General features: G+C 45.5%; 1 long non-coding RNA gene across 1 annotated transcript in view; it reads right to left on the bottom strand.

Annotated features, from left to right (window-relative positions):
- Positions 1 to 10,260, bottom strand: part of LOC128110126 (uncharacterized) — a 135,688-nt gene extending 125,428 nt beyond the window's left edge. The window contains exon 1 of the long non-coding RNA XR_008218054.1: positions 10,085 to 10,260. This is a non-coding gene — a long non-coding RNA (uncharacterized LOC128110126). The remainder of the gene's footprint in view (positions 1 to 10,084) is intronic.
- Between the last annotated feature and the right edge of the window lie 8,574 nt (positions 10,261 to 18,834).

The raw sequence follows: 18,834 nt of genomic DNA, 5'->3' as shown, positions 1-18,834 counted from the left end.
GAGTTCAAGGCCGGCCTGGTCTACAAAGCAAGTTCCAGGACAGCCAGATCTGTTACAAAGAGAAACCTTGTTTTGAAAAAAAAAAAGTGGCATAATTTAAGAGTTGAGCATAAAAATATTCTCCACACAGGGTGCTTGCAACTTTGGACTGGAATTATACATCTATGGGGCAAAAGGCCCCCTTTTCAAAATTTATGATTGTCTCTAGAGTAACCATTTGTTCCTGTTCCTATGAGGTCCCCTGGGCACCTCATAGCACTGACTCATCCCTGGGTTGGGATACCATGGCAGTAATAGTTACCCCTTCTTTAATCCAAACACCCCTCTATAAAAATGTTACAGCTTGTAAGTTCCAGTAACAGCATGGCTAGCCCAGAGCTGGGGAAGGAGTTGTTTGAGGGCCAGTCAGATGACATATACGGGGTAAACATGTCCATCCTCACAAAATGCAACCAGGAAGAAATGCTTACTTTCCTATAATTCTTTCTGTGCGTCCTGTGACTTTTGTATATCATGTAATAATAAATGGTCAACTGACCAGGAAGATTATACAATTATAAAATACATATTCACCCGACATCACACAACCTAAACATACATAAAGATGAAATTGACAGCAAAGACAGAAATACAACGATAGTATTCAACCTCAGTTTCAATGGGTAAAACATTTGGGCAGAAAAATAACAAGGGAACAGCAGTCTTAAGAAAGAGTATGGCTAGGCAGTGGTGGTGCACACCTTTAATCCCAGGACTTGGGAGGCAGAGGTGTGCCTCTGTGATGAGTCTCTGTGAGTTAGGGGCCAGACTGGTCTACAGAGCAAGTTCCAGGACAGCCAGAACTGTTGCATAGAGAAACCCTGTCTCAAAAAAAGAAAAGAAAAGAAAAGAGTATGGGCAAAACAGTCCTAACAGACAAATACAGAACAAATTTAAGAAAATTAAAATAGCAACTTGTCTTTCCCAACCACAGTGGAATGAAGCTAAAAAACAATAGCAGAAGGAATTCTGGGAAATTAAAATATGCGTGGGAATTCGGCAATCATTCTGAGTAAGCCATGGGTCAAAACCTCTGGAGTGAAACTGGAAAATATCTTCAAACAAATGAAAACAAAGCGCGGCAGAGCTAACTGGACACAGCAGGAGCAACATGAAGAAGAAAGGGTAGAGCAGCCAACACCTACATCATCAGAGGAGGGTGCCGAAGCGAGGCCGGCCCCACGGCTCAGAAAAACTAGAGCAAGCAAATGTGCCTCAGCAGAAGGAATAACAATAATAATATACAAAAATCAGCGAGGGAGCAGAAAACAGTACAACTGGGATTTTTGGAAAAGAAGAATAACATTGATGAACTTTTGCCTAAATATAAAAAAGAAGACTAAAACAGCAAATGCCCCCCCATAGTTTAAAAGGAACATAAGGGGCCTGCAGGATAAAAAAAATAGGAAGTCAGATCCCCTGGAGGACGTAGCATCTCAGCAAAAGCAGTGCATGGCCTTAACCACGGAGTTAACTTCTCCAGCCCACTGGCCCATTTTTGAATGAAAACAATCCTTCAGTTAAAATGTAAACTAAAAGTACTAAGATGTGGGCCACTATGCTGAATTGCCTGGGACTCTGGAGAACCTGCTCTGATTTTCATGCTTTTATTTCTTTCTTATTTCTTTTATTATTATTTTATTTCTTTTTTCTTTTTCCAAAAAAACACTGTAAACAATCTTGGGGATGGGGAGAGGCTACTTTTTACAATGCAAAACGATGATGCAAGTATTTACAGAATCAAGGACTACTGACTCTTAACCTGAGAACTATTCTTAAAAGAAAGAAATTTTGAAGGGGTTAGAGAGATTGGTCCTTGATTAAGAACAACTACTGCGTTTGCAGACGGCACACGGATCCATCCTTCTCTTCTGGCTTCACAGGCATACACTCACACAGACACACACAGAAACATAAATAGTAAAGTCTTTTTTAAAAGAAAGAAATTGATACTCAGGTTATAATTTGCTTCATATTCTTAAATTAAGTTACAAATTTGGGCTTCAAATTCTAGAGCGTGGGACTAGGGTGTCAGTGAAACGCCCCAAGAGCCTTCTGAGACTTTAGAGAAAATTAAACATAAGAGGCCAGGTTAGCAGTGTTCAGTTATGCCTTACACGGAAATCTGGAGTCCCTAGGTAGCCAAAGCAAAACCTTTAACCCCAAATATAAAATTCATAGACATGATTCTCAGAAACAAATAAAGGTTTCCTTTCATGGGGTCATAAAACAACATTTAAAACAAGTTCAAACATCTAATAAAGTGTTAGACTAAAATCACAGTATTTTGTTGACTTGTTCCATGTAAAATTTCACCTGGCAATAAAATTGACAAGGAAGGAGAAGTCCAGGTATTTTGAATACCTGGAAAGCGGAGAGAACACTTGCTCGTTTTAAGGAAAAAGAAATCATTGAGTTCTTAAATATATACCATCTATTTATGTAGGTATGTATGTGTGTATGTATGTATGAACTCAAAGAATCTGAACTAACCAGTTCAGATACTTACCAATTGTCTGAGCACCTCTGTTTTTTTCCTGGTTTGGCTACATAACATGTGGATTTTCTGAACAACACTCATTTGACTGGCCTCAGTTTCCCCAACTGAAGTTGGGGGAGGAGATAACAGAGTATTAATTTCATAAGCACAGTGACCAGTAATATTTTCATAATGCTTAATAGGAACACTTATTAGACTGTTAACGTTAGGACTGGAGAGATGGCTCAAAGGTTAAGAGCATCACTGCTGTTTGGAGGACCAGGGTTCAGCTCGCAGCACCCACATGGCACCTCACAAACACCTATAACTCCAGTTCCAGGAGACCTGACTCCCTCTTCTAGCCTCTATGAGCTCTTGCACACTTGTGGTACACAGACATAGACTCAGGCATACACACACACACACACACACACACACACACACACACACACACACACACACAAATAAATCTAAGCAAAATGTTTAAATTATTGATGGTATTATATATACCCAGAAGCAGCTGAGAAAGACTCCAGCTAAGGCTAGCTAAAACAGAATCTCAGAGCAGAGGCCTGGATATGAGAGCCTCCCAGGCGAGTCCAACATCCAGGCAGCAGCTGAAACAACGTGACCACACACGGGCATGCACAGCATCTACGCACAAGGATTCAGAAAGCAACAGCATCTCAGTCAGGAAATCTCACCAACTTCATACAGGCTGCGGCATTTAGATGAAATTAAGCAAGTCACAGCAGCCTGAGAGACAGTGTGAGTAGACATACCCATGGAGGCCTGAGAGAGGGCTGATGGGAAAGGAAGGGCAGAGGACCCTTCAGGCTGACTCAAGAGGCGGAAGAGGGCTGTCTGTGCTAGACACTCAGTATGGAAAGGAAAAGTACAGGGTGTTCACCTGAATTCTAACCTTGAACGTGGAACTTCTGCAGACAGCAGAACCAGTTGGAGAGTTCTCACTAGCATGAGAAGATGGAAACTTTGAAATAGAGATAGACAAGCAGCGGGGTCCCTCAATGACGCCACCTTTTAATAGTCCCTGCTCCTTTCTAATGCCTGTCTCCTGTTCATTTCTCTTCCCTCTAAATTTTTAAAAGATTCTGCTACATCTTCACTATATATTTTTTATTTTTTACATGTATTTATTTATGGAAGGGAGTATGCAGGTGTGCCACAGCGTGTGTGAGGAGGTCAGAGGGCAGCTTGTAGGAGTCATTCGGGTCTCTCCTTTCGCCATTGTGAGTTCCCGAGACTGAACTCAGGCCACCAGGCTTCAGGCAAGTGACTTGTCCACTGAGCCGCCTCACTGACCCTTCACCGTCTCTTCGTTTTGCCATAATCTCGGTAAATTACACTGTCCAAGTGGATGACCCATCCCATGGCCCATGCTCTAGTTCCTGGGTTCCAATGGCCTTTTTCTCCACTCCACTACAGCCACCCACCCTCCCACCAGGAACTCTATCACCCCCGTGACCCACCCTCTCACCAGGAACTCTGTCACCCTGTGACCCACCCTCTCACCAGGAACTCTATCACCCCTGTGACCCACCCTCTCACCAGGAACTCTGTCACCCTGTGACCCACCCTCTCACCAGGAACTCTCACCCCGTGACCCACCCTCCCACCAGGAACTCTGTCACCCCTGTGACCCACCCTCTCACCAGGAACTCTGTCACCCCTGTGACCCACCCTCCCACCAGGAACTCTGTCACCCCGTGACCCACCCTCCCACCAGGAACTCTGTCACCTCCAGTCTTAAACTTTGGTTTCTTACTCTTCTCCCCTCACCCCCACATCTGCTCTCTCACCTCATCACGTCTCCCCTCCTGGCTGACCCCAACCCACTCCCACATGCTTCTGAGCAACTCTGATTTTTGACACTCCTCTAGCCTCACCTGGCTGTACCTCCTGATTAGAAATTCGTTCACTTCTTGGCGAAACAGAAACCCTCGGATGGGGCCTCTCAACCCGCGTTCCCTCAGCTACCAACTCACCTGCCCATTTACTGCCGCTGCTCATCTCTCTGGCTCAAGATGCTTCTCCTACTAAACCAGGGGATATTGATTCCCATTTTTGCACAGTAGGAAAACTGAAATGAAGCCGTGTTCATTCTCCAGATCATTACAACCAACCTATTGATAAGCTGTCACTGGAAGCCAAATCTGTCTGATTCTGCTCAGCCACAGATAAGGAAAGTTAGGAAGAAAATAGTTCTGGATCTTAGAAACAAACAAAAGTGAAGCACCCTGGGTGCTCATTATCAAGAGTTTGCGTTGTTTTAGAGGAATGTTGGTGGTGGTCTCCATCTCCTGATTCCCCCGTTGAATAGCAACAAGGCACCTGGTTACCAAACTTTTAAATTCTTTATATGGTGTCCTAGTTAGCTGTCATTGTCAAGTTAACACAGCCTAGAGTATTCTGAGGAATGCCTATATGGAGGAAATGCTTACATCAGATTGGCCTGTGGGCATGTCTGTTGGGGGAGGGGGATAGCTTAGTTGTTAATTGATGGGGGAGGGCTCAGTCCACTCTTGGCGGCTGCACTCCCTAGGCGGGTAGACCTGGGCTGCATGAGCCTGAGAGTGATCAACCAAGAAGCATTCCTCCACAGTTTCTACTTCAAGCTCCTGCCTTGGCCTCCCTCAATGATGGACTGTGGCGTGCAAGATGAAATAAGGCCTTTACCCCTCTAAGTTGCCGTTAGTCAGGGTATTTATCACAGCAATAGAAAAGATACCAGAACATGTGGTAACAGGCAGAACAGGGACTCAATGAATAACGCTAAGGAAACAGTTGAGCTTGCTGATGGAGAGGGTGGGAAGAGGGAAAGGAAGTCACTGGCCCAAACACCACTTTCACACTCTTTGTTTCCCCAAAGCTACAGAAGTTCACTTGAACTTTCCACTGTATTCAGAAAACCTTCTAAATATAGGAGGATTAAAGAGACATTACTAGAGTCAACAGTTGAATTAGGGTTCAGGACTAAGGCCATCTTCTAGAGCTATCTCAGTTAACAGGGAGATGGACATCACAGCTCCTTATCACAATCATTTGCAGTATTTGATAAATTGGTGCTCTCTATCCATTTAAGCAGAGTCAACAGAAAGCTGGGGGAGCTTGGGACTTGACTCAGTCTTCTCTTGCCAAAAAATTTTTAAAACACTCCCATTCACATGTATATTTGTTGTTCAAAGTGGTGGATTTCAGAATGACAGCCTATTATTCACACTGCTTATTTTTCATGGTTTGAGTGTGTGTGCGAGGGGATGTGCATGCATGTGCATACACAGAGAGAGACAGAGACCGAGAGAGACAGAGAGAGGAGAGAGATGTTTTTCTTTCCTAAATCCACTGCGTAATAACCTGCGTACCATTTGTTCCACCTGTTCACATATTGGCATGCTCCTAGACTCAGTTCACTTCTCAAGTGGTTGTTCCTTGTTTTTCTCAGTTACACTTCCTTTCAGAATCAAATGCAAACCCCAGCTTCTCTCTGCAGAAAACACACAAGCACATGTCATGGGCACAGAGCCAGGGACCCTGAGAACACGTCTCAGCACTTCTTTAAAGTCCATATTCCCCAAGGAAATGTGCCTGCTCTAGCTTTGACTTACATGCTTTAAACACATACACAAACAAACTACACACACGTATACACACACAGAGCTAAAAATCCACTGATAGGTTTTTTTTGTACCTAATATTGGTAAACACACACAATGGTCCAACTGTTACAATAATGAAAAAACCCCAGGAGGCAGTGTATAATGTTGTGAGTGACTCCTTTGCTCTTCACACTACAATTTTTACAGGACTTCCACAGATGAATGAGGTTCATTGTGTGTTGGTCAAACAAGTCAAAAGATTTAAGCAAAGACATTATCTTCTGGTAGCCAAAGAGGCTCCCACCACCTTAGAACCAGCTCCTGTAGCATTTGGGGTTAAGCTTTACAGAGAAGCCAAGGAAAAGCTCATACAACTTGGAAGGAAAACCTGGTACCTGCTTAAAAGATGTGGGCGACAGGGATACGAATGTGCCCTGACACTTCTCGGTGCTCAAAACACTCATGCATGTTACCTTACATGATAACCCCACCCTAATGTGTAAGGCAGGTAGGGCCTTAATTATATTGATTTATTGATAAGAAACTTGAGTCCTGAGTGTGTTCACGTATACCCAAGGTCTCAAGTGGGAGGGCAGATTGGCGCAGGAGGAGCCAGCTTTGTCCCCAGCTCCTCTCTGGCCCACAATGCAAAAGAAATGAAGGCAAACATGGGATGTCCTTTATGACCTGACAATGCATTCATGTCTTATATAATAAGGAGGTTGTAAAAAGCCCTTCCGCTCAGCGTGTTCGAAATCTCACCTTCACGGACTGCACCAGAGTATGTGACTGTTTCCAAAATTCCTAGTTTTCTTTAAAACTTAATTGCTCTTTGTGTGAGTCATGGAAGTTTAATCATTTGTGGAGAATGAAACGGCCCTATCTGTACCAGACCTCCTTACAATCACTCGGGTAAACAGTCCACAGCCATTTGTATGGGATAATGGGTTCAAAGTTATAATATCTGGAAATATTTTACTAGAATGCTGCTATAGGTATTTCTTATTTTGAATCTCAATTGTCTCCACCCACCACCACATCTCGCAAGCGAAAAACTTATATAACCACCCACAAAGTGAACAAACCAATTATGATGCTCGCCGGAATCCGTCTGTAGAATGCAAATGATCCTGTGGGCTCTTCCTCTGTCCCACTTCCTGCTCTGCCTATGGGCTCTTCCTCTATCCCACTTCCTGCTCTGCCCATGGGCTCTTCCTCTGTTCCACTTCCTGCTCTGTCACAGAAATACAAGCACTCCACTCATGCTAAATACTCCCTTCCTGGTTGCAGCTATCCTGCAATAACTGCATGAGGGAGGCCAGCAACAACAAGGCTGACCAGGTGTCAGTCAATGGACGAGAACAGGAGAGAGAGACCTTAGCTGAGGCAGAGGCATATCTTCAAGGTCAATGGCTACGAGAGACAGAAGTAGAATGCAAGAGCATGTGCTTGCATGTGTAGGTGTCTGTGTGCGGGAACATGCGTGTGTGGGTGTGTATACATGTTTATGCAGAGGCCAGAGGTCAACATTGGGAGTTGATTGCTCTCCACTTCATTTATTTTTTTTTTAAGATGGGGTTTAACTATGTAGCCCTGGAACTCACTAAGTAGACCAGAATGGCCTAAAACTCAGAGATCTTCCTGCTTCTGTCTCCTAAGTGCAGACATTAATGGGGTGCACCACCACACCCAGCACCACCTCATTTTTTGAGACAAGGTCTCTCACTGAATGTAGAGAGGTTGCTGATTCAGCAGGGCTGGCTTGCTGACTCAGCAAGGCCTAGAAATGCTCCCGTCTCTCCCCCCAGTGTTGGATTACAGGCTTTTTTAGGTGAGCTCTAGGGCTACAGCCCATGTGCTCACGCTTATGGGGCTAGCATTTACTGACTGAGCCATAATCGCATATTTTATGTGTTTGAGTGTTTGCATGTATGTTTGTGTACCATGAGCATGCCTGGTCTCCAGGGAGGCCAGAATAGGGTTTCAGATCCCTCGATCTGAAGTTACAGGTGTTTGTGGGCCGCCATGTATGTGAAAGCAAACTCAGGGGTTCTGCAAGAACAGCAAGTATTCTTGAGCACTGAGCCCACTTTCCAGGACCTCCTCCTCCCCACCCTGTGCCAAAGCTGTCGTTGTTGTTGTTTCATTTTTGTGTGTATTGAGTGTTTTTGGCTGCATGTATGTCTGTGCACTGTGTGCATGCCTGGTACCTGAGGTCAGAAGATGGCATCAGATCCCCTGGATCTGGTGTTACAAATGGTTATGTGCTGCCGTGTGGTTCCTGAATCCTCCGGAAGAGCAGCCAATGCTCTCAGCTGCTGAGCCATCTCTCCAGCCGAATGTGTGTTCTTATTGAGTTCTTCAATGCTATGTGCACACTGGTAGCTGATGCTTTTTCTAACCCTTTCAGTAATCACTGGTCCTGAGGTTTTATAGACACTATACACACACACACACACACACACACACACACACACACACACACACACACGCACGCATGCACACACACACACACACACACACACACACACACACACACACACACGTGTGCCCAGGAAATAAGCAAAACCTTGAGAATAACAGAAAGGGGATAAACTCACATGAGTTAAAAACCAAAGGTGAATCCTTTGTATTTGTCTATAATTTGAACTTAACTACTACCCCAAATACTCATCACCAGATTCAGTGTCTAAGCTTTGTCTCCAAATCCACACATGTCCTATTGCTTAGTTCCCCCTGGGTTTCAGTCACTCAAATGCCACCCTCATGATCTGTACTAGGATCTGTACAGGTACTGTCTACGGTCTCTTTTCACAGAGAGAGAATGGTTTAGTGGGTGACATATATTTCTGAAGTCAATCTATTAAGTTAGTCTTTTTTTCTCTGGGTTTGTCTTTGGGAAGTTGACTAGACCTATATATCTATTTCTGAATGTTTAAAAAACTGGTATGCAAAGTGCTCCTACCTCTTACACTTTTGAGAATAAGGTGAATGGATGTGTGTAAAGCACCATGGAAATGCTCAATATTAATTAACACAATCAAAATCTTGGGGTCAGAGGGGACTTGGGGAGATGGCTCAGTGTACAAGTCTGAGGGCCTGAATTTGACTCCTAGAATCCATGCAGAAAGCCAGATGTAGACATGTACATCTGCAATCCTAGGACTCTCCCCTGGAGAACTAGGAAGCCAAGACAGAGGAATTGCCCGGAAGTTTGCAGGCCAGCTAGCCTGGGGTAAGCTGTAGAGTGGCAGAACAAGGCAGAAGATGAGACTCCCAAGTGGTGTTCTTTCACACACACACTTTCACACACACACACACACACACACACACACACACACACACACACACAGTACTTGCCAGCACTCGCATAGAGTAAAAAGTTTTAAAACAACTTTTTGCAATCAAGCTTTTCCTGTAAGCAAATGTACTAAAAGCAGGCAGTTCGGACAGTAGCATAGCTCCTTGGGTGAAGGTGCCTGCCCCTAAGGGGGTGATCTGTGTTCAATCTCCCAGACCCACATGGTAGAAGGAAATAACACCTACATGTTGTCCTCTGAACTCCACATGTGCACTGTGCCACCTACATACCCACACACATACATAGATGCACACAGAATGTCTAAGGTAATGGGGAATTCCCAGTGTCAACCTCCAGCCTCTACTTGTGCCCAGGCAGCCACAAGTGAATCCAGGTACCTGTCAGGAGGCAAGTGAGGTCCTTAAGAAAATTTGAGTGGGACAAGCCTGTAATGCCAGTACTCAGAAAGCTGAAGTGAGCGGACCCTGAGTCCAAGCTAAGCCTGGGAAACATCAAAACCCTGTTTTTAGTACAAAAGACACTAGTGGTTTTCAGAACAGACTGTAAAATTCCCAGCACAAAGGATGTAGGAGAAACAAACAGAAACTCCAGGGAATGCAGTTAGAGGAATAGAATCAAAATTCTCACCACAAGCCACAGCTGTGCAGAGGCCCTTGGGGCAGAGAAGCACAAAACAGCCACGGAGAAAAAGACCAGGAAGGTCTGTGTGGAGACCACTGGATCCCTGGAGTGGAGGAAGGGAGGGGAGAGGTCAGGGGCATGATTCTGTGGTAGACGTCTTCCTTCAAATGCACAAGGGCCTGAGTTCATTCCTCAGCTCTGAAAAGAAATTATACCAGGAGTGACTGTGAGTTCAAGGCCACCATGAGTTATATGATGAGACCCATCCTCCCAGGACTACAGAATAAAAGGGAGGCAGAGCCAGGCGGATCTCTGTGAGTTCGAAGCCAGCCTGGGCTACCAAGTGAGATCCAGGAAAGGCGCAAAGCTACACAGAGAAACCCTGTCTTGAAAAACCAAAAAAAAAAAAAAAAAAAAAAAAAAAGAGGCAAAGTAAATCTAGGATTTGTTAATTTAAGAGAGTTTGAAAATACGTGAGCGTTCCTCATAGAATGCACATTTTCTCCTATTCCTTCAAATTTTGATATGATGTAGAATTTTATATAAAAATTCTTATCTGAGTCTGATTTTCCCTATAAAATGAAACTCCTGCCCGCCTCCTTGTGTCATAGTTTGAGATGAGGGTCCTGACTCTCACAAAATACATTTGCTCATTCTCAAAAATCAAACAGAGAGACATGATTCTACCCAGAACATATATGAATGTCAATTAAAACAATATGATTATTGAAATGTCATTTGAAAGTGCATGAAGACTAGAAAATAAGCCAAAATAATACACTTCCTAGGTCACTATCAGCTGTCAGAATTTCATAAACAGGCTGGTGTTCGTCGGTGAGGAATAGAGTCAGAATGCTGTGCACCATTAGGAACTATTTTAGCTCCAAATAGTATAAACTTTCTAGAAATATCTTTAAATAACACAGGTTGGCCTGTAGTTATAAAATATCTCTCTCCTGACTCTCACCAAATAGCTGTGTTAGTCAGCTTTCTGGTGCTTTGACAGAATACCGGAGGCATGTAAGTCATAACAGGGAAAGGTTGGCTTTAGCTCACCGTTCTGGAAGTTCCAGTAAAGACAGGGTGACCGCACGGCTTTGGGGCTTTGATGACAACAGTACATGACAGTGGATGAGACACAAAACAAGCCAGGGATCGAAGGGGAGAAAAGACCAGGCTCCCAAAACCTCCCATGAGGCTTCCGCACTCGGGGTTCCCACTGCCTCTCTGTTAGGCCTCTCAAAGACTGGTCTGTGAACATGGGAATTCTGAAGAACTCAAACCACCTTCAAACCACCGGAAGAAGCCTGATGGAATCAGGGCTTGTGCCCCAAGGTCGGGCTTTTGTTTGTCCAGTTCTTTTTTATTTCAAGATAGCGGCCACAGTCAATGCGTATTAAAGTCAGAAGGTGGCAAGGAGAAACCTCCGTGTGTGTGTGTGTGTGTGTGTGTGTGTGTGTGTGTGTGTGTGTGTGTGTGTGTGTGTGTGTGTCGCCCTGCGCCCTGCCGCCCTGCGCCCTGCCGCCCAGAAGGTGGCAAGGAGAAATCTCCGTGTGTGTGTGTGTGTGTGTGTGTGTGTGTGTGTGTGTGTGTGTGTGTGTGTGTGTGTGTGTGCCGCCCTGCGCCCTGCCGCCCTGCGCCCTGCCGCCCTGCGCCCTACCGCCCTGCCGCCCTGCCGCCCTGCGCCCTGCCGCCCTGCCGCCCTGCCGCCCTGCCGCCCTGCCGCCCTGCCGCCCTGCGCCCTGCCGCCCTGCCGCCCTGTGCCTGCGTAAACAAAGCCTTTCCCAAACTGCCTCTCTCAAACTAGCAAATTCCCAAGTGCTGCAAGCATCTGCATTCCCATGGGCGTCAGGTGAGAAAGAGGGGACTCGGGGGTAAATCTGTGGTTAGCTCAACAGCAAATGTTGATGCAGTTCCTGTTTCTGCAATTTTCTTTTTCATTTAGCCTAGAGCTGCCATTTTAACATGCCTTTTAACTAGGTTCACATGGCAAATACGACGTTCATGTTTATTCTGAGGAACTCACATCCTATTTTTAGTTTTTCATGTTGTTATGTTGTTCATTCATAAAACCGATACTCTTCCCAGATCTTCGCAAACACTGGAGTCGGGCTTCTAAACGCTCCTACTTACAACTTAACGTCGGAGGGAGGCGTCTTAAAAATCTTACTTGCAAATTTGGACTGGGGCTGGCAAGATGGCTGAGCAGGTAAAGGAGATTACTGTCAAGACTGACAGCCTGAGTTCCATGCCAGGGGAACCATACAATGGAAAACACACGCACACACACACACACACACACACATTTAATAATTTCAACTAAATTTTTCACTTGAATTTAAGGAAAGGTAAAATGGGAAATAACATGATCAATATTTTTTTTAAAGATTTTTTTTTTATTATGTATACAGTTTTCCATCTGCACATATCCCTGCAGGCCAGAAGAGGGCACCAGATCTCATTACAGATGGTTGTGAGCCACCATGTGGTTGCTGGGAATTGAACTCAGGACCTTTGGAAGAGCAAGCAGTGCTCTTAACCTCTGAGCCATCTCTCCAGCCCCAACATGATCAATATTATATAGCTCCTAAAGTAAACCTGAAAACAAAAAGCATAATGCAGCCAACAATAACCATATCCAAGGTTGTCCACATCTCCTGAAGGTGTCAGTACTCGGCTCATGATGTCATCACACGCCCGCTGGAAAATGTCCCTTATTCACTCCCTTTCAAGGTTTTTGTAAATATGTCCTCTTCATGCTGCCGTGAATTCTCCCCTGATCCAAACATGTTTTTCCCACACTAAGACTAGGGAGTAGAGCTGGCTGTAGTGGCACACATCTGTCATATCAGCACTTGGGAGGCTGAGGCAGGAGGATTTGGAGTTCATGACCACCCTGGGTAAGACTCTATCTAAAGACAGACTTGAGGTATTTACTGCTGACTGGGTGTCACTATGAACACAATATGCAAACTCCAGTCACCCCGGCCTCCTGTGACTCCATCCCAGAGCCTTCACTGTGACTGTCAGGCGAACTCCCAAGGACAAGGGTCAGCTAAATCCCCCTCATTGCTTTCTCTTCACTAAGATGGCCTTGCGAAGATCTCCAGGTCTGCCCTGCCCTCAGTCTCCTCTCCTGTCCACATCACTCCCACTGGGGCTGCCACGCAGCATGTACATTCTAGAATCTAAAGTCTCCTAATTATCACCCAATCAATCTTTTATAACTTATACTGTATGAACGTGTAGTTCAGAACAGAGTGACAGATGACAGATGACATTTAGAGATGCTCACAAGAAGAAGAAAGACGACCTCTCTGCCCCCAGATGCTCCCTACAGCACACCTCACTCGTCAGATTCAGGCTGAAGTTAGCCTGAGATGTTTTCTTTCCTTAGGGAAGAGTTTGCTCCACATCGTTTTAAAGTCATGGGGGGTTTTGCTTGCCTGGCAGTTCACAATGCAAACCCTCTTTTATGACAAGGCAATTATGCATGCTAATGAAACTATTTTGATAAAGATAATTAATAGGCTCTCATACTTAAATAGCAATTACCAACCCGTGGTTCTGCAAAGTCATCCTCTGATTTCCTGAGCTTCAGACTTGGTCTTCTAGCCTAACACGTCCATTTCACAAGCCTCTTCACCTTTCTGTGGTTCATACAAAAACACAGCTCTCATCCAAAAGACGGTTTATTCAAAGACAAGTGACCATGGCCCCAGAACATGAGATCCAGGTGTGCTGGCTGGTTTTATGTCAACTTGACACAAGCTAGAGTCATTTAGGAAGAGGGAACCTCAACTGAGGAAGTGCCCCCACCAGACTGGCCTATGGGCAAGCCTATGATGGATGTTCTTGATTGATGATTGATGTGGGTGGGCCCAGCCCATTGTGGGTGGTGCCATCCCTGGACTGGTAGTCCTGGGTTCTACAAGAAAGCAAACTAAGCAAGCCATGAGGAGCAAGCAGTGAGCAGCACCCATCCATGGCCTCCGCATCTGTTCCTGCCTCCAGGTTCCTGTCCTGACTTCCCTCAGTGACGGACTTACCTAGGAGGATAAGATAAAATAAACCCTTTCTTCCCCAAGTTGCTTCTGGTCACAGTATTTTTACTACAGGAATAGAAACCCTTACACATCTGATTACCCCAAATTCCATGTTCCAATGTGGGAAGAGTTTCACGGAGTTTTCAGAGGAACAGAACAAGGAAAATAGGAAGCCAGCCATAGTTTCTAGTACAGTGGTACACTCAGCAGGTACCTAGGCTACAGTGGAATGAGAGTCTCTGGTGTCTGCCTCAGATGATCTGACAGGCTGGTGGAAGCTAGGGATTCACTTGCACATTCCAGCAAGGATTTTACCTTATAGTCACAAGGATGTTGGAAGAAACAGGTGGGCATCTTCTAATACATGGCTATTTGGGGGAAATAAAGAAAGTTCAAGCCAATTTGGCTCTGGATCTGCAACATTCTAGCTCTTCACAATTACTGTAGTTTTAATCAGTCAGTAACCCTTACGGAGTCTTTCCACAAATGTGTCTTTTTTTTCTGAGAACGTCATTTCACCTGCTCGGTCCAACGACTTTTCTTTTTCCACTTTATGATTTCTCAAAGGCTGTGTGCTGAGGAGAGAATGCTAAAAGAAAAGTTCTACCAATCCAACTCGCCATCCTCACTCAGCCGCTCCCCGCACTCCCCGACTCTCCTGTGGAGAGACTGTACAAACCAAAGGACGGGACTGTCATGAAATGCTGGCTTCTAAGAAGACAAGGCCGCCACACTCAGGAACTCACAGCAACTGTGGCTGCCTGGAAAAGCCCAGCACACGATGGAGCCGGTCAAAACTGCGGTATGGACAGGGCAGAAGCTCGTGAGGCTCCACCGCTAGGGGAGGGGCTGTTGGCAATTGATGGCAGTCGGAAACAAACATTTTCCTCTGGGAGTGTGACTGCTACATGCTCTGTTAGATGACCCCACACTCATCCACATATAGGCAGCACTATTTGGATTTGCTGAGATATTAAAAAATAAAATAAAAAGAATTGAAGTTGGAAAAGGGACATGCTGAGGGTAACATATGTGTGTGGGGGGGGATCCACTGAGAGCTGGGAAAGGATTAAGGGTGGATATGATAATTATACATATGAATGTGTGTGACATTCTTAAAGAATAAATTCAAGAAGGAGGTGGAGGGAGGGAGGGAAAGAAGGAGGGAGAGAAAGAGGGAGAGAGGGAAGGAGGAAGGAGGGAAAGAGGCAGGGAAGAAGGGAGGGAGGGAGGGAGGGAGGGAGGGAGGGAGGGAGGGAGGGAGGAAGAAAGAAAGTTGGGTAGTTCTAATGGAAACTCAGGCATGGTCATGGTCAGACACTTGTCTTCAAGGAAACTCGTTCAGGTACGCCGCCTGGGCCATGACCCCTGGGACGGGCTGTCCTCACCACTGTCGTGCTACTGCATTTTCATTAAACATTCAGTGTGTGTTAGATGTCTCCATGGGTTCAGAAGAGGAGACATCCAGGCCTGGGGAACAGGACAGGAGCACTGTAATCTGAGATCTTGTTTCCCATCCTGGCTCCACAGAGCTAAGCAAATCTCTCTAACCTTCTTCCTTGGTGAAAATGAAAATGAGGTGAAGAGATGGCTCGGTGGGTAAGAGCACTTGTTACCCACATAAAAGTCCAGTCCTGGCTACTCACACCTGTAACCCCCATGCTATGATTGGTAGAGACAGGAGGATTGCTGGAACTTGCTGGCCAGCAGCCTAGCTCTGGATTCAGTGAGAGACCCTGTCTGGAAGGAATAAGGTGGAGAGTAACAGAGAAGGACACCAATGCCATACTCTGGCATGTGTACGCGCGCGCACACACACACACACACACACACACACACACACACACACACACATACACACAGAGAGATCACATATACAGAAATGCTGAGTACCTGGAAATGTCTACTGTTTAGGTTAACCAGCCTATGACTTTTTGACATGGCAGCCTTAGCAAGTATGTACATCTATCAGGACCATGATTTTGACCTAGTAATGCCAATTTCAGACATTCAACCTCCAGACTGTAAAAAAAAAAAAAAAATCTGACATCTCATCCAAGAATGTTGAGTCAATGTTGTTATTATTATTAAGATGGAATCTCTGTTCTCAAAAACATGCTATTTATTTGAAGAGGGAATATAGATGTAACCGTCATGTTAAATAAGAAACACAGAGCCAATAGCAAAGTTAAAAAGCCCAAGAGGTCAGAGCAAAAAGGACAAACAGACAGGAAGTAGGTCTCTTGCTGAGGAGGACAGCAGCGGCAGTGGAGGGTAAGGTTTTTAGCTCTTAGCTTTTGCTCTGACCTCTTGGGCAACTTTATTTATTAACATACAAATAGAATTACATTTCAGTACAAATAAAATATCACCATAAGGGAAAATCATCCAGTGGCCTAGGAGTAGCAGTAAGTGCCCTTGGCATGACAAGAAGGGAAGTGTGAGATGAAAACTGTTGCTATGAACTTCTTCTGAGCTCGCATAAATAGTGTATGCTCGAATTTAGAAGCAGAGAGGCAGAACAGTATAGAGCACATTGAAGTTGTCATCAAGCAAAAATCCACACGCACACAGCAACCAGAGGCAAGCCAGGGTGTTTAAAGTCCACACAATTCCTTAAAGGAGATAAAGTCCATCAACAGAAGACCGGCTATCTAATTGGTATTTCTGCAGAATGGAATATTATGTGAAGGTGAAGAAAAACAAGTTCTGTCTTGAAAAGACCCAGAACGCGCAGTTAACTGTTTTTGAAAGAAGAACCGAAAACCAAAACATACATGGTGATCGCACTGAGCAGTTTCCCTCTGCTGTCTGGGATTTTCTGAGACGCTTTGCACATGCCTGCTCTGTTTTGTTCCATTGGCGTTTAGTAAGAAATCAAAATGTTTTAAGAGAGGCTTTGAAAAGAAAACTAAAACATGAAGTGAGTAACAACAGCAGGAGCCGGCAGCAGCCCCCAAAGCAGAACAAAGGACACTCTTATCGAATGAGCAACAGGGACGAAAACATCTGTTTCCAATTTGATGGCTTGAAATGGATGTGGGTGTGGCGGCCTGGGCCCGGGCCAGTGCAAAGAGCTGATAGGAGGACATCTCCTCCCCAACACGAGGTTGACTCGAGGGAGCCCCAGATATCTCACTGACCGTTCTTTCTGTTAGAGAGTGGGGCGTGACTCAGGACATCAAGGGGAGCCCCTGACACAGGACAGTGTCAAAAGACAAAGTACCAGCGTGATGCAAATGAGTGAGGAGGCATGGCCTGCACCTTGCAGTCTGCACCCATGCTCTCATGCAGGGGTGGACATCAGAGTCCCCCGGTGTTGAGTGAGTCCGGCTTCTCACGAGCTGTGTGTGCCTCCCCGGTGACCAGGTTCATGTTGACTCCATCTGTCTTCCCCTACCTCAAATACCCACAATGGTAACACCGATGGAAGGTTCAGGCAGTAGAATAAGCGAGAACAAAGGGAAAAGTAACCTTAGGAGTTTGCAGGTCTTATAAGAGTTAAAGCCCTTATGTTTGGGGTTTTGTTTGCATGCTTGTTTTTGGTTTTGGAAACCAGGTCTCACTATGTAGCCCAGGCTGGCCTGGAACCCTCCATCCTCCTGTCTCAGATTTCTAAAAGCTGAAATTACAGTTATTCACCACCATGCCTGGCTTTGAAGTTATTTTTTACCAGTTATATAGGAGACAGAGGGCTGGAGAGATGGCTCAGCGGTTAAGAGCACTGATTGCTCTTCCAGAGGTTCTAGATTCAATTCCCAGCAACCACATGGTGGCTCACAACCATCTGTAATGAGATCTGGCACCCTCTTCTGACCTGCAGGTGTACATGCAGACAGAATACTGTATACATAATAAATAAATCTTAAAAGGGGGGGTGGGGAGACAGAACAGAAGCAATGCATTTCATGTAGTCCTAAAGCTCGAGACAGTTGGAGCAGAACCCTACAGGGGTGCTCATCACATGCACAGCCCTTTACCCTTCCCTGGCTCTGCCAGCTGTGTGCAGCATCTCCCTTAACCCTCACATACCCCTCCATCTCACTCTTCTGCTGCAGAAGACACTGGCATGCCCAAATCACAAGCTTCTAAGTGGTTTTTGAGCCAGGATTTGAACGCTCATCACCTGCTTCATTAAAATGGACCAACATAAGCTGGACATGGTAGCTCCCACCTTCCTGTGAGTTCAAGGCCAGCTGTCCTTGTGCAGTGGGCATAAACAGTACCTACCCCTCCTCCTGAGGTCCCAACATCAAACCGAGGTGCTAGTCTGCTAAAGCTCCTGCTGGGAGACTAGTGAGTTGCTTCCTTTCAGACAGGTGAGGGGTTACTTACAGGACTGTGGGTGCTGTGCTGAAAAGGTCAAGTCTTTACTCAGCAGGGATGATAGCAGTCCCTCTTTCTGGTAGCCACCTGGAAAAAGCCCCCCCTCTAGTCCCTCCCTATCTACAGCCTCTAGCTCCTCCCCCCAGCCTCTGGAGGAGACCTCTTGAATTAGGGCAGAATTGCATACAGCTGGGTGGCAGAGTGGCTGGCTACTCCGCTGTGGATTCCATTATGCTCCTCTCTGATCCTTCTTTGAGTGAAGGCAAGATGTCAACAAGCCCTGTCAACAGCTGTGATGACCGTCACCCAGCAGAACTCCTGAAGATGGAGGCAGTTTGGCTCCAAAGACTATCCTATACATCAGCAGCCTGTGCATGGAGTTAC

Source organism: Peromyscus californicus, unplaced genomic scaffold (genome assembly GCF_007827085.1).
Source record: "Peromyscus californicus insignis strain IS unplaced genomic scaffold, ASM782708v3 Scaffold_14__1_contigs__length_90479793_seg_2, whole genome shotgun sequence".
Lineage (NCBI taxonomy): Eukaryota > Metazoa > Chordata > Mammalia > Rodentia > Cricetidae > Peromyscus > Peromyscus californicus.
Note: the sequence above shows the minus strand (reverse complement) of the source record. Positions and strands in the feature narration are given on the sequence as shown.